Here is a 16,878-nt window from a genome sequence, read left to right on the forward strand (position 1 = left end):
GACCACGTAGTAATGTGGTACAACACTGAAACTGTCGATTAAACCTGGTCACGATCAAATTTGAGAGGATCACGCCGGTTAGGACTCGGTTAGGTGTGGGATTTGCCCTCATCAGGCTCATACTTTCCCATATTTCCCATACTTGTTAGCCAGATCCTGGGTTTTGTCTGGTTTGAATCACGTGGTAATGTGGTACCACACTGAAACAGTCCATGAAACCTAGTCTCAGTCAATATTTTAAAGGATATCGCATGTTAGGTCTGGGTTAGGTCTGGGATTTGCCCTCATGAGGCTCAAACTTTCGCATTTTTCGCATACTAGTTGAACAGATCCTGGGTTTTTTCTGGTTTGAATCACGTAGTAAAGTGGTACCACACTGAAACAGTCGATTAATCCTGGTCTCGATCAATATTTTATAGGATAACGCAAGTTAGGTCTGGGTTAGGTCTAGAATTTGCCCTCATCTGGCTCATACTTTCGCATTTTTCGCATACTCGTTGGCCAGATCCTGGGCTTTTTCTGGTTTGGATCACATGGTAATGTGGTACCACACTGAAACTGTCAATCAAACCTAGTCTCGGTCAATATTTTAAAGGATATCGCATGTTAGGTCTGGGTTAGGTCTGGGATTTGCCCTCATGAGGCTTATACTTTCGCATATTTCTCATACTTGTTGACCTCATCCTGGGCTTTTTCTGGTTTGGATCACGTAGTAATGTGGTACCACACTGAAACTGTCAATCAAACCTAGTCTCGGTCAATATTGTGGGAAGGGGAGAAGCAGGGTGCTCTTCAGGGTGCACCGGTAGGTGCCCGGGTATGCGGTGCGACCGGGCTGATGCTCGCCGCGAAACAGATGGGCGTTTTGTCATCGCAACGGGCAAAAGCGCGGCTATCTAAGAAAGGGGCCGATATCGAAAAACAGTCGGGAAAAGGTCGAGACGAGAACGGATGTCGAAAATAATAGTCGTGTTATATTGTACGTTAGTTTTCTAGTTTAATTCAGAATAGTTGAGTTTGGTGTGGTTTGTTCCGTGTGTTGTTATTTCAAGTTGTAAACAGTGTTCATTAAACAGTTTGTGTTGTTTGTATCGTTTGCTTCGTGTATATTTCTTATTACTTCCCTGATTCTACAAATTTGGGGGCTCGTCCGGGATACAGAGCGGCACGGATCAGGAAGTGAGGTGACAATATAAATTGTGTGCGAGGTGTCAGTGACGGTGCACGGGCAGGTAAAGGGAAAAAATGCCTAGAAGCAAGGACACGATCAATTACACGGTGACCGACTTAAAGGAACTTTTAAGAGGCCGTAATTTAAGTACAACCGGCACAAAAGCCGAGCTGCTGGCGCGGCTGCATGAGTTCGACCCTGCAGGGTTATGGATCGGTGCTGACGAAGACGAGGCGAAGTCGCAAAGGAATAGTGCTTTTTCGGCCGGTTCGGTGGAGGAGGAAGGCACACGTGGAGAAACGAGCGTGCCGGTCATGACCGCGACCGAGGAGATGGTACAGCAACATCGGGAAATGGACCTACTCCGACGGGAAAAGGCCCTGGTAGAGAGAGAGCTGGAACTCACACGACGCGAACTAGCTCTAGCTCGAGGTATGCGGCAATCGGGCCCAGCTGGAGCGGAGCAGCCCGCACCGCAAACTTCACGAATAGGCGTCAAGACCATCGCTGAATTGCTTAGCTACTTCGACGGCACGTCGGAGGATTTTCCGAGCTGGTCAAAACAGGTACGGGTACTGCAAGCGACCTACCGTCTGAACCACGACGAGACAAAAATTCTGATGGGAATGAGACTTCAAGGGAAGGCCCGTGAATGGATGCACTCTCATCCTCGGTTCATCGAGATGAGCGTTGATGCCTTATTGGTGGAATTCGAGAACATGTTCCACCACAGACCCAGCACTATTGTTGCGCGTCAACGGTTCCAAGAGCGCACCTGGAAACGGGGTGAACCCTTCGAGAATTATTACCACGACAAGGTTATAAAGGCAAATCGCATCCCGATTGAAAACCAGATAGAGCTGGTCGATTATCTAGTGGAAGGAATACCGGACCAGATATTACGAAACCAGGCAAGGATGCACTGTTTCAGTACGCCGGAAGCGTTATTACGAGCATTCGAACGATTAGTACTGCCGACGGTTGTGTACGGAGGCAACATCAGAGGGACTCAGCCTAAGCCACCAGTAGCAGCACGTCAGGAGAGGATTCAGCAGGACAATGCAGGGGCACCCAGGGAAGATGCTATAAGGTGTTACAACTGCGGAGCGACGGGTCATCTCAGTAGAATGTGTCCAACCAAAGACCGAGGTATGAGGTGCTACAGTTGCGGGGTTTACGGGCACATTTCCACAGCATGCCCGAAGCGTAATGGTGAAGCAAACAGAACCGCCAACCTGGTGGAGCAGACCCCGGTAGAAAAAACATACAAGGCGGTAAGATTGAATGATTTGGATGTAATAGCGCTTATTGATACGGGTAGCGATATAACACTCATGCGAGCGGAGTGTTACATTAAAATGGGGGCACCACGGTTGGAAGCGGGCGAAATAGTGTTTCGTGGTGTCGGAGCGGATGTAAATAGGACGTTAGGCAAATTCATAGCGAATCTCTATGTCGACGGCAACCCTTACTCGGTTGGGGTGAATGTAGTATCGGACTCATTGTTAAAATACGATTTGCTTATAGGGACGGACTTTTTAAATTCGGTGAATCTTACAGTAAGGCAAGGCGTCGTCACAATCGGGAAAGCGAAGCAGGACCCTGTTGATTGCGAGAGTGTGCCGGAAATATTCCATATTGAATGCGACGAGAATGGGTCTGATGTAGATTTGTCGCATCTCAAGGATGACGCGATCAGGCGAAAGGTCCAGGCAATGATCGACGGTTACGTCCCCAAAAGAACATGTGAGTCGGACGTAAAAATGCATCTGATATTGAAAGACGATGAGCCTGTTTATCAGAGAGCACGGCGTTTAGCTCCAATAGAGAGAGAGAAGGTCAATGTGCAGATTAGCGAGTGGTTGCAGGACGGTGTCATACGGCCATCGCTCTCTGAGTATGCAAGCCCTATCGTCGTAGTGAAAAAAAGGACGGCTCGGCGCGCCTGTGTGTTGACTACCGGAGAATAAATGAAAAAATTGTGAAAGATCGGTATCCTTTACCGCTTGTGGAGGACCAATTGGATGCATTGCAGGGCGCTAAAGTGTACAGCACGCTCGATCTAAGAAACGGTTTCTTTCATGTGGCGGTAGGCGAAAATAGTCGAAAATTTACATCGTTCATCGTACCTGACGGACAATATGAATTTCTGCGTGTACCTTTCGGGTTATGTAACTCACCCGCTGTCTTTATGAAGTTTATTCACGCGATCTTTAGAGAACTTATCAACAGAGGAATTGTATTAGTGTACGTGGACGATTTGATTGTACCGTCGGGAGATGTTATAAGCGGAATTCGGAATCTCGAAACGGTGTTAACGGTGGCGGGGAACGCCGGATTGGAAATTAATTGGAAAAAATGTAGAATATTACAAACGAAAGTCGAATTTCTCGGTCACGTTATTGAAAATGGCAGTGTCCGCCCGTCTGAAAGTAAATCAGACGCCGTTCTGAGATTCCCGAAGCCGACAAATGTCAAACAAGTGCAAAGTTTTCTAGGTTTAACCGGGTACTTTCGCAAATTTATACAGGGATATTCACTAATCGCAAGGCCGTTGACGAACTTGTTGCGGATGCATGTAAAATTTAAATTCAGTACCGAAGAGACAGAAGCATTCGAGAGGCTAAAGGCCAGTTTATGTAGACAGCCCATACTCAAATTGTATAAAGCAGGAGCGCAAACCGAATTGCATACCGATGCGTCGATGTTCGGTTTCGGGGCAGTGTTATTACAGCGTAGCGACGACGACGGGGAAATGCATCCGGTGCATTTTGCGAGCGGGAAAACAACACAGGCGGAGGCAAAATACGCAAGTTATGAGCTAGAAGTCCTTGCGGTTGTGCGGTCGCTCAAAAAGTTCCGGGTTTATCTGTTAGGGATTCGTTTTAAAATTGTAACGGACTGTAAAGCGTTTTCGTTGACAATGAGCAAGCGTGATTTGTGTATGCGTGTGGCGCGATGGGCGTTATCATTGGAAGAGTTTGACTACGTTATCGAGCATCGGTCCGGCAACCGAATGGCGCATGTCGATGCACTGAGCAGGCACCCTTTGCCAACTTGCTTGATCATTAGCGAGGGCGAGAGGAGCATGACGGAGAGGATACGGAGAGCGCAGCAAGAGGACGAGAAGGTGCGGAGAATTTTGGAGTTGGCTGAGGAAGGAAAGATAGACGGGTATCTGGTAAGAGGTGGGGTGCTTTTTAAGGTAGTAGATGATGACATTCGGGTAGTCCTTCCTAGGAGCTTACAGCTACAATTCAACCGGCGAATGCATGAGAAAGGACATTTCTCGGTGGCTAAGACAGAAGCAGCGTTGAAGAGAGACTACTGGTTCCAGGACATGAGACCCAGGATCGAAAAAGCAATAAGAAATTGTGTTGACTGTATATTGGCAGAAAGGAAGACAGGGAAACAGGATGGTTTCCTTACACCAATTAATAAGGGCGAGACTCCACTTGACACATTCCATGTCGATCACCTAGGACCTCTGGCATCAACGAAAAAAAGCTATCGTCACATCCTGGTCGTTGTTGATGCGTTCACCAAGTTTGTCTGGCTCTATACGACGAAAACAACAAGCACCAGCGAGGTCGTGCGACATCTTGAAAAACAGGCAATCACGTTTGGGAATCCGCGGCGTATTATCTCCGACAGAGGTACTGCATTCACCTCTGGAGAGTTTAAGGAGTATTGTGCGAGGGAGAAGATTGAGCATCTGCTTATCACGACTGGAGTCCCACGAGGCAACGAACAAGTGGAGCGGGTCAATAAAACACTCATCCCACAACTGACAAAACTAGCCGCGCCTAAGCCGGAGGAATGGTACAAATATTTAGAAGCGGTGCAGAAATATATCAACGCAACACATCACCGAAGCATAAATACAACGCCGTTTCAATTGTTCTTTGGAACACGGATGCGATCAAGAGACGATGTATCAATTAGAGAAATGTTGGAGCAGGAGTGGGCGGTTACGTTTGAGGAGAAACGGGATGAGGAAAGAGTGGAAGCCAGGGAAAATATCGCGAAGGTTCAAAGGGAAAATCAGAAGACGTACAACAAAAAGAGGAAGGAAGCACGGGCCTATCGTGATAACGAATTAGTAGCGATCAAGCGAACACAAACGGGACCTGGTATGAAATTGGCGGCGAAATATCTAGGTCCCTATCGAATCATAAAAACGTTGCGAAATAATCGATATGTGGTCGAAAAGGTTGGAGATCAAGAAGGGCCGAGACAGACAACTACTGTAGCAGACTACATGAAGCCGTGGGCTCAAGCGGACCACGACATGAGCAGCGAAGAAAGCGATCCTGAAGACGCAGCATCTGAGGACAGATGCTAGAGCAGGATGGCCGAGTGTGGGAAGGGGAGAAGCAGGGTGCACTTCAGGGTGCACCGGTAAGTGCCCGGGTATGCGGTGCGACCGGGCTGATGCTCGCCGCGAAACAGATGGGCGTTTTGTCATCGCAACGGGCAAAAGCGCGGCTATCTAAGAAAGGGGCCGATATCGAAAAACAGTCGGGAAAAGGTCGAGACGAGAACGGATGTCGAAAATAATAGTCGTGTTATATTGTACGTTAGTTTTCTAGTTTAATTCAGAATAGTTGAGTTTGGTGTGGTTTGTTCCGTGTGTTGTTATTTCAAGTTGTAAACAGTGTTCATTAAACAGTTTGTGTTGTTTGTATCGTTTGCTTCGTGTATATTTCTTATTACTTCCCTGATCCTACAATATTTTAAAGGATATCGCATGTTAGGTCTGGGTTAGGTCTGGGATTTGCCCACATGAGGCTTATACTTTCGCATATTTCTCATACTTGTTGACCTCATCCTGGGCTTTTTCTGGTTTGGATCACGTAGTAATGTGGTACCACACTGAAACAGTCGACTAAACCTGGTCTCGATCAATATTTCAGAGGCTAACGCATGTTAGGTCTGGGTTAGGCCTGTGATTTGCCCTCATCAGACTCATACTTTCGCATTTTTCGCATACTCGTTGAACAGATCCTGGGTCTTTTCTGGTTTGAATCACGTTGTAATGTGGTATCAAACTGAAACAGTCCATGAAACCTAGTCTCGGTCAATATTTTATAGGATAACGCAAGTTAGGTCTAGGTTAGGCCTGGGATTTGCCCTAATCAGACACATACTTTCGCATTCTTCACATACGTGTTGAACAGATCCTGGGTTTTTCTGGTATGGATCAGGTAGTAATGCGGTACCACACTGAAACAGTCGATTAAACCTGGTTTCGATCAATATTTTAGATGATAACGCAAGTTAGGTCTAGGTTAGGCCTGGGATTTGCTCTGATCAGACCCATACTAACGCATATTTCTTATACTTGTTGGCCAGTTCCTTGGATTTTTCTGGTTTGGATAACGTATTAATGTGGTACCACACTGACACAGTGCATTAGACCTGGCTTGGATCAATATTTTAGAGGATAACACCGGTTAGGTCTGGGTTACGTCTGGTATTTGCAATCATTTTCCTGATACTTCCGCATTTTTGGCATACTTGTTGGCCAGATCCTGGGCTTTTTCTGATTTGAATCACGCAGTAACGTGCTGCCACACTGAAACAGTCAACTAATCCTGGTTCCGATTAATATTTTAGGGGATAACGCCGGTTATGTCTGGGTTAGTTCTGGTATTTGCCATCATCTTGCTCATACTTTCGCACTTTTCGCATACTTGAATGGCCAAATCCTGGGCTTTTTCTGGTTTGGACCACGTAGTAAAGTGGCGCCACACTGAAACAGTCAACTAAACCTGGTTACGATCAATATTTTAGGAGATAACACCGGTTAGGTCTGGGATCTGCCATCATCAGGCTCATACCGTCGCATTTTTCACATACTTGTTGAACAGATCCTAGGTTGTTTCTGGTTTGAATCACGTTGTAATGTGGCACCACACTGAAACAGTCAATTAAACCTAGTCTCGGTCAATATTTTAACGGATAACGCATGTTAGGTCTGGGATTTGCCCCCATGAGACTCATACTTTCGCATATTTCTCATACTTGTTGGGCTGATCCAGGGCTATTTCTGGTTTGGATCACGTAGTAATATGGTACCACACTGAAACGGTCGAGTAAACCTGGTCTCGATCAATATTTTACAGGATAACGCATGTTAGGTCTGGATTAGGTCTAGGATTTGCCCTCATCTGGCTTATACTATCGCATTTTTCGCATACTCGTTGGCCAGATCCTGGGCTTTTTCTGGTTTGGATCACGTGGTAATGTGGTACCACACTGAAACAGTCAATCAAACCTAGTCTCGGTCAATATTTTAAAGGATATCGCATGTTAGGCCTGGGTTAGGTCTGGGATTTGCCCTCATGAGGCTTATACTTTCGCATATTTCTCATACTTGTTGACCTCATCCTGGGCTTTTTCTGGGTTGGATCACGTAGTAATGTGGTACCACACAGAAACAGTCGATGAAACCATGTTTCGATCAATATTTTAGATGATAACGCATGTTAGGTCTGGGTTAGGTCTAGGATTTGCCCTCATCTGACTCATACTTTCGCATATTTCTCATACTTGTTGGCCAGATCCTGGGCTTTTTCTGGATTGGATCACGTAGTTATGAGGTACCACACTGAAACAGTCAGTTAAACCTGGATACGACCAATATTTTCGAGGATAACGCATGCTAGGTCTGCGTTAGGTCGAGGATTTGCCCTCAGCTGGCTCATACTTTCGCATTTTTCGCATACTTGTTGAACAGATCCTGGGTTTTTTCTGGTTTGAATCACGTAGTAAACTGGTACCCCACAGAAACAGTCGATTAATCCTGGTATCGATCAATATTTTATAGGATAACGCAAGTTAGGTCTGGGTTAGGTCTAGAATTTGCCCTCATCTGGCTCATACTTTCGCATTTTTCGCATACCCGTTGGCCAGATCCTGGGCTTTTTCTGGTTTGGATCACGTGGTAATGTGGTACCACACTGAAACTGTCAATCAAACCTAGTCTCGGTCAATATTTTAAAGGATATCGCATGTTAGGTCTGGGTTAGGTCTGCGATTTGCCCTCATGAGGCTTATACTTTCGCACATTTCTCATACTTGTTGACCTCATCCTGGGCTTTTTCTGGTTTGGATCACGTAGTAATGTGGTACCACACTGATACAGTCGACTAAACCTGGTCTCGATCAATATTTCAGAGGAAAACGCATGTTAGGTTTGGGTTAGGTCTGGAATTTGCTCTCATCAGTCTCATACCTTCGCATTCTCCACATACTTGTTGAACAGATCCTGGGTCTTTTCTGGTTTGAATCACGTTGTAATGTGGTATTAAACTGAAACAGTCGATTAAACCTGGTCACGATCAACATTTTAGAGGATAACGCATGTTAGGTCTGGTTTAGGTCCAGGATTTGCCCTCATCAGGCTCATAGCTTCGCATTTTTCACATACTTGTTGAACAGATTCTGGGTTTTTTTCTCGTTTGAATCACGTAGTAATGTGGTATCACACTGAAACTGTCGATTAATCCTGGTCTCGATCAATATTATATAGGATAACGCAAGTTAGGTCTGGGATAGGTCTGGGATCTGCCCGTATCAGGCTCACAGCTTCGCATTTTTCACATACTTTTTGAACAGATCCTGGGTTTTTTTCTGGTTTGAACCACGTAGTAATGTGGTATCACACCGAAACAGTCCATGAAACTTGATTTCGATCAATGTTTTAGAGGATAACACATGTTAGGTCTAGGTTAGGGCTGGGATTTGCCCTAATCAGACACATACTTTCGCATTCTTCACATACGTGTTGAACAGATCCTGGGTTTTTCTGGTATGGATCAGGTAGTAATGCGGTACCACACTGAAACAGTCGATTAAACCTGGTTTCGATCAATATTTTAGATGATAACGCAAGTTAGGTCTAGGTTAGGCCTGGGATTTGCTCTGATCAGACCCATACTAACGCATATTTCTTATACTTGTTGGCCAGATCCTTGGATTTTTCTGGTTTGGATAACGTATTAATGTGGTACCACACTGACACAGTGCATTAGACCTGGCTTGGATCAATATTTTAGAGGATAACACCGGTTAGGTCTGGGTTACGTCTGGTATTTGCAATCATTTTCCTGATACTTCCGCATTTTTGGCATACTTGTTGGCCAGATCCTGGGCTTTTTCTGATTTGAATCACGCAGTAACGTGCTGCCACACTGAAACAGTCAACTAATCCTGGTTCCGATTAATATTTTAGGGGATAACGCCGGTTATGTCTGGGTTAGTTCTGGTATTTGCCATCATCTTGCTCATACTTTCGCACTTTTCGCATACTTGAATGGCCAAATCCTGGGCTTTTTCTGGTTTGGATCACGTAGTAAAGTGGCGCCACACTGAAACAGTCAACTAAACCTGGTTACGATCAATACTTAGGAGATAACACCGGTTAGGTCTGGGTTAGGTCTGGGATCTGCCATCATCAGGCTCATACCGTCGCATTTTTCACATACTTGTTGAACAGATCCTAGGTTGTTTCTGGTTTGAATCACGTTGTAATGTGGTACCACACTGAAACAGTCAATTAAACCTAGTCTCGGTCAATATTTTAACGCATAACGCATGTTAGGTCTGGGATTTGCCCCCATGAGACTCATACTTTCGCATATTTCTCATACTTGTGGGGCTGATCCAGGGCTATTTCTGGTTTGGATCACGTAGTAATATGGTACCACACTGAAACGGTCGAGTAAACCTGGTCTCGATCAATATTTTACAGGATAACGCATGTTAGGTCTGGGTTAGGTCCAGGATTTGCCCTCATCAGGCTAACACTTTCGCATATTTCTCATACTTGTTAGCCAGATCCTTGGATTTTTCTGGTTTGGATCACGTAGTAATGTGGTACCACACTGATACAGTCATTTTAACCTGGTTTCGATCAATATTTTAGTGGACAACACCGGTTAGGTCTGGGTTAGGTCCAGGATTTGCCCGCATCAGGCTCATACTTTTGTATATTTCTTATACTTGTTGAACAGATGCTTGGATTTTTCTGGTTTGGATAACGTATTAATGTGGTACCACACGGACACTGTCAACTAAACCTGGTTCCGATTAATATATAAGAGGATAACGCAGGTTATGACTGGGTTAGGTCTGGTATTTCCTATCACCTAGCTCATACTTTCGCATTTTTCGCATACTTGTTGGCCAGATCCTGGGCTTTTTCTGATTTGGATCACGTAGTAATGTGGTACCACACTGAAACAGTCATTTAAACCTGGTTTCGATCAATATTTTAGGGGACAACACCGGTTAGGTCTGGGTTACGTCTAGTATTTGCAATCATCTGCCTCATACTTTCGATTTTCTGGCATACTTGGTGGCCAGATCCTGGGTTCTTTTCTCGTTCGGATCACGTATTAATGTGGTGCCACACTGAAATAGTCAATTCAACCTGGATTCGGTGAATATTTTAGAGGATAACACCAGTTAAGTCTGGGTTAGGTCTCGGATTTGCCCTCATCTGGCTCATACTTTCGAATTTTTGGCATACTTGTTGGCCAGGTCCTGGGCTTTTTCTGATTTGGATTACGTAGTAATGTGGTACCACATTGAAAAAGTCCATTAAACCTGGCTTCGATCAATATTTTAGAGGATAACGCCGGATATGGCTGGGTAAGGTCTGGTATTTGCAATCATCTGACTCATACTTTCACATTTTTCGCATAGTTGTTGGCCAGATCCAGGGTTATTTTCTGGTTTGGGTAACGTATTAATGTGGTACCGCACTGAAACTGTCAACTAAACCTGGTTACGAGCAATATTTTAGGAGATAACACCGGTTAGGTCTGGGTTAGGTCGGGGATTTGCACTCATCTGGCTCGTACGTTCGCATTCTTCACATACTTGTTGAACAGATCCTGGGTTTTTCCTGGTTTGGATTAGGTAGTAATGTGGTACCACACTGAAACAGTCGATTAAACCTGGTCACGATCAACATTTTAGAGGATAACGCATGTTATGTCTGGGTTAGATCCAGGATTTGCCCTCATCAGGCTCATACCTTCGCATTTTTCACATACTTCTTGAACAGATTCTGGGTTTTTTCTGGTTTGAATCACGTTGTAATGTGGTACCACACTGAAACAGTCGATTAAACCTGGTCACGATCAACATTTTACAGGATAACGCATGTTAGGTCTGGGTTAGGTCCAGGATTTGCCCACATCAAGCTCAGACCTACGCATTCTTCACATACTTGTTGGCCTGATCCTGGGCTTTTTCTGATTTGAATCACGCAGTAATGTGCTGCCACACTGAAACAGTCAACTAAACCTGGTTCCGATTAATATTTTAGGGGATAACGCCGGTTAGGTCTAGGTTCGGCCTGGGATTTGTCCTCATCAGACACATACTTTCGCATTCTTCACATACTTGTTGAACAGATCCTGGGTTTTTTCTGGTTTGGATCACGTATTAATGTGGTACCACACGGACACTGTCAACTAAACCTGGTTCCGATTAATATATAAGAGGATAACGCAGGTTATGACTGGGTTAGGTCTCGGATTTGCCCTCATCAGGCTCGTACTTTCGAATTTTTGGCATACTTGTTGGCCAGGTCCTGGGCTTTTTCTGATTTGGATTACGTAGTAATGTGGTACCACACTGAAACAGTCAATTAAACCCGGCTCCGATTAATATTTTAGAGGATTACACCGGTTATGTTTGGGTTATGTCTGGGATTTGCTCTCATCTGGCTCGTACCTTCGCTTTTTTCGCATAACTCATGGCAAGATCCTGGGCTATATCTGGTTTGGATCACGTAGTACTGTGGTACCACTTTGTAATAGTCAACTAAATCTGATTCCGATTAATATTTTAGAGGATAACGCCCGTTATGTCTGGGTTAGGTCTGGTATTTGCAATCATCTGCCTCATACTTTCGCATTTTTGGCATACTTGTTGGCAGGGTCCTGGGCTTTTTCTGATTTGAATCACGTAATAATGTGGTACCACACTGAAACAGTCAATTAAACCCGGCTCCGATTAATATTTTAGAGGATTACACCGGTTATGTTTGGGTTATGTCTGGGATTTGCTCTCATCTGGCTCGTACCTTCGCTTTTTTCGCATACTTGTTGGCCAGATCCTGGGCTTTTTCTGATTTGGATCACGTAGTAAAGTGGTGCTACTCTGAAACAGTCAATTAAAGCTGGTTTCGATCAATATTTTAGAGGATAATACCGGTTATGTCTCGGTTAGGTCTGGGATTTGCCCTCATCTGGCTCGTACTTTCGCATTTTTCGCATACTTGTTGGCCAGATCCCGGGCTTTTTCTGGTTTGGATCACGTAGTAATGTGGCACCACACGGAAACAGTCAATAAAAGCTGGTACCGATTAGTATTTTAGAGGATAACGCTGGATATGTCTGGGTTAATTCTGGTATTTGCAATCATCTGGCACATTCATTCGCGTTTTTCGCATACTTGTTGGCCAGATCTTGGGATTCACCTGCCTTGGATCCCGCAGTAATGTGGGTTCACAACAAAACAGTCAATTAAACCTCGTTGCGATTAATATTTTAGAGGATAACGCCGGTTATGTCTGGTTTAGGTCTGGTATTTGCCCTCACCTGGCTCGTACTTTCGCGTTTTTCGCACACTTGTTGGCCACATCCTCGCCTTTTTCTGGTTTGGATCACGTAGTAATGCGGTGCCACACCGAAACAGACAATTAAACCTGGTTGTGATTAATATTTTAGAGGATAACGCCTGTTATGTCACGGTTAGTTCCGGGGTTTGCCCTCATCTGGCTCGTACTTTCGCAATTGTCGCATACTTGTTGGCAGGATCCTGGGCATTTTGTGGTTTGGATCACGTAGTAATGCGGTACCACACCGAAACAGTTAATTAAACCTGGTTGCGATTAATATTTTAGAGGATAACGCCGGTTATGTCTGGGTTATGTCTGGTATTTGCCCTCATCTGGCTCGTACTTTCGCATTTTTCGCATACTTGTTGGCCAGATCCTGGCGTTTTTCTGGCTTGGCCCACGTAGTAATGTGGTACCACACTGAAACAGTCAACTAAACCTGGTTACGATCAATATTTTAGGAGATAACACCGGTTAGGTCTGGGTTAGGTCTGGGATCTGCCATCATCAGGCTCGTGCCGTCGCATTTTTCACATACTTGTTGAACAGATCCTAGGTTGTTTCTGGTTTGAATCACGTTGTAATGTGGTACCACACTGAAACAGTTAATTAAACCTAGTCTCGGTCAATATTTTAATGGATAACGCATGTTAGGTCTGGGATTTGCCCCCATGAGACTCATACTTTCGCATATTTCTCATACTTGTTGGCCTGATCCTGGGCTATTTCTGGTTTGGATCACATAGTAATATGGTACCACACTGAAACGGTCGAGTAAACCTGGTCTCGATCAATATTTTACAGGATAACGCATGTTAGGTCTGGGTTAGGTCCAGGATTTGCCCTCATCAGGCTAACACTTTCGCATATTTCTCATACTTGTTAGCCAGATCCTTTGCTTTTTCTGGATCGGATCACACAGTAATGTACTACCACACTGAAACAGTCAATTACACCTGGTCTCGATCAATATTTTAGAGGATAACGCATGTTAGGTCTGGGTTAGGTCCAGGATTTGCCCGCATCAGGCTCATACTTTTGTATATTTCTTATACTTGTTGAACAGATCCTTGGATTTTTCTGGTTTGGATAACGTATTAATGTGGTACCACACGGACACTGTCAACTAAACCTGGTTCCGATTAATATATAAGAGGATAACGCAGGTTATGACTGGGTTAGGTCTGGTATTTGCCATCACCTAGCTCATACTTTCGCATTTTTCGCATACTTGTTGGCCAGATCCTGGGCTTTTTCTGATTTGGATCACGTAGTAATGTGGTACCACACTGGAACAGTCATTTAAACCTGGTTTCGATTAATATTTTAGGGGATAACACCGGTTAGGTCTGGGTTACGTCTAGTATTTGCAATCACCTGCCTCATACTTTCGATTTTCTCGCATACTTGGTGGCCAGATCCTGGGTTCTTTTCTCGTTCGGATCACGTATTAATGTGGTGCCACACTGAAATAGTCAATTCAACCTGGATTCGGTGAATATTTTAGAGGATAACACCAGTTAAGTCTGGGTTAGGTTTCGGATTTGCCCTCATCTGGCTCGTACTTTCGAATTTTAGGCATACTTGTTGGCCAGGTCTTGGACTTTTTCTGATTTGGGCCACGTAGTACTGTGGTACCGCATTGAAAAAGTCAATTAATCCTGGTTCCGATTAATATTTAAAGGATGACGCCGGTTATATCTGGGTTAGGTCTGGTATTTCCCATCATCTAGCTCATACTTTCGCATTTTTCGCATAGTTGTTGGCCAGATCCTGGCCTTTTTCTGGCTTGGCCCACGTAGTAATGTGGTACCACACTGAAACAGTCAATTAAACCGACTTCCGATTAATATTTTAGAGGATAACGCTGGTTATGTCTGCGTTAGGTCTGGTATTTGCCCTCATCTGGCTCGTACCTTCGCATTTTTCGCATACTTGTTGGCCAGATCCTGGCGTTTTTCTGGTTTGGATCACGTAGTAATGCGGTACCACACCGAAGCAGTCAATTAAACCGGGTTGCGATTAATATTTTAGAGGACAACAACGGTTATGTCTGGTTTAGGTCTGGTATTTGCCCTCATCTGGCTCATACTTTCGCGTTTTTCGCACACTTGTTGGCCAGATCCCGGGGTTTTTTCTGGCTTGGATCCCGTAGTAATGTGGTTCCACTCCGAAACAGTCAATTAAACCTGGTTGCGATTAATATTTTAGAGGATAACGCCGGTTATGTCTCGGTTAGGTCTGGTACTTGCAATCATCTGGCTCATACTTTCGCGTTTTTCGCACACTTGTTGGCCACATCCTCGCCTTTTTCTGGTTTGGATCACGCACTAATGCGGTGCCACACCGAAACGGACAATTAAACCTGTTTGCGATTAATATTATGGAGGATAACGCCGTTATGTCTCGGTTAGGTCTGGGATTTGCCCTCATCTGGCTCGTACTATCGCACTTTTCGCATACTTGTTGGCCAGATCCAGGCCTTTTTCTGGTTTGGATCACATAGTAATGCGGCACCACACCGATACAGTCGATTAAACCTGGTTGCGATTAATATTTTAGAGGATAACGCCGGTTATGTCTCGGATAGATCTGGGATTTGTTCCCATCAGGCTCGTACCTTCGCATTTTTGGCGTACTTGTTGGCAGGATCCTGGGCTTTTTCTGGTTTGGATCACGTAGTAATGCGGTACCACACCGAAACAGTCAATTAAACCTGGTTGTGATTAATATTTTAGAGGATAACGCCTGTTATGTCACGGTTAGTTCTGGGATTTGCCCTCATCTGGCTCGTGCTTTCGCAATTGTCGCATACTTGTTGGCAGGATCCTGAACTTTTTCTGGTTTGGATCACGTAGTAATGCGGTACCACACCGAAACAGTTAATTAAACCTGGTTGCGATTAATATTTTAGAGGATAACGCCGGTTATGTCTGGGTTATGTCTGGGATTTGCTCTCATCTGGCTCGTACCTTCGCTTTTTTCGCATACTTGTTGGCCAGATCCTGGGCTTTTTCTGATTTGGATCACGTAGTAAAGTGGTGCTACTCTGAAACAGTCAATTAAAGCTGGTTTCGATCAATAGTTTAGAGGATAATACCGGTTATGTCTCGGTTAGGTCTGGGATTTGCCCTCATCTGGCTCGTACTTTCGCATTTTTCGCATACTTGTTGGCCAGATCCCGGGCTTTTTCTGGTTTGGATCACGTAGTAATGTGGCACCACACGGAAACAGTCAATAAAAGCTGGTACCGATTAGTATTTTAGAGGATAACGCTGGATATGTCTGGGTTAATTCTGGTATTTGCAATCATCTGGCACATTCATTCGCGTTTTTCGCATACTTGTTGGCCAGATCTTGGGATTCACCTGCCTTGGATCCCGCAGTAATGTGGGTTCACAACAAAACAGTCAATTAAACCTCGTTGCGATTAATATTTTAGAGGATAACGCCGGTTATGTCTGGTTTAGGTCTGGTATTTGCCCTCACCTGGCTCGTACTTTCGCGTTTTTCGCACACTTGTTGGCCACATCCTCGCCTTTTTCTGGTTTGGATCACGTAGTAATGCGGTGCCACACCGAAACAGACAATTAAACCTGGTTGTGATTAATATTTTAGAGGATAACGCCTGTTATGTCACGGTTAGTTCCGGGGTTTGCCCTCATCTGGCTCGTACTTTCGCAATTGTCGCATACTTGTTGGCAGGATCCTGGGCATTTTGTGGTTTGGATCACGTAGTAATGCGGTACCACACCGAAACAGTTAATTAAACCTGGTTGCGATTAATATTTTAGAGGATAACGCCGGTTATGTCTGGGTTATGTCTGGTATTTGCCCTCATCTGGCTCGTACTTTCGCATTTTTCGCATACTTGTTGGCCAGATCCTGGCGTTTTTCTGGCTTGGCCCACGTAGTAATGTGGTACCACACTGAAACAGTCAACTAAACCTGGTTACGATCAATATTTTAGGAGATAACACCGGTTAGGTCTGGGTTAGGTCTGGGATCTGCCATCATCAGGCTCGTGCCGTCGCATTTTTCACATACTTGTTGAACAGATCCTAGG

This window comes from Colletes latitarsis, chromosome 1 (assembly GCF_051014445.1).
Source record: "Colletes latitarsis isolate SP2378_abdomen chromosome 1, iyColLati1, whole genome shotgun sequence".
Classification (NCBI taxonomy): Eukaryota; Metazoa; Arthropoda; class Insecta; order Hymenoptera; family Colletidae; genus Colletes; species Colletes latitarsis.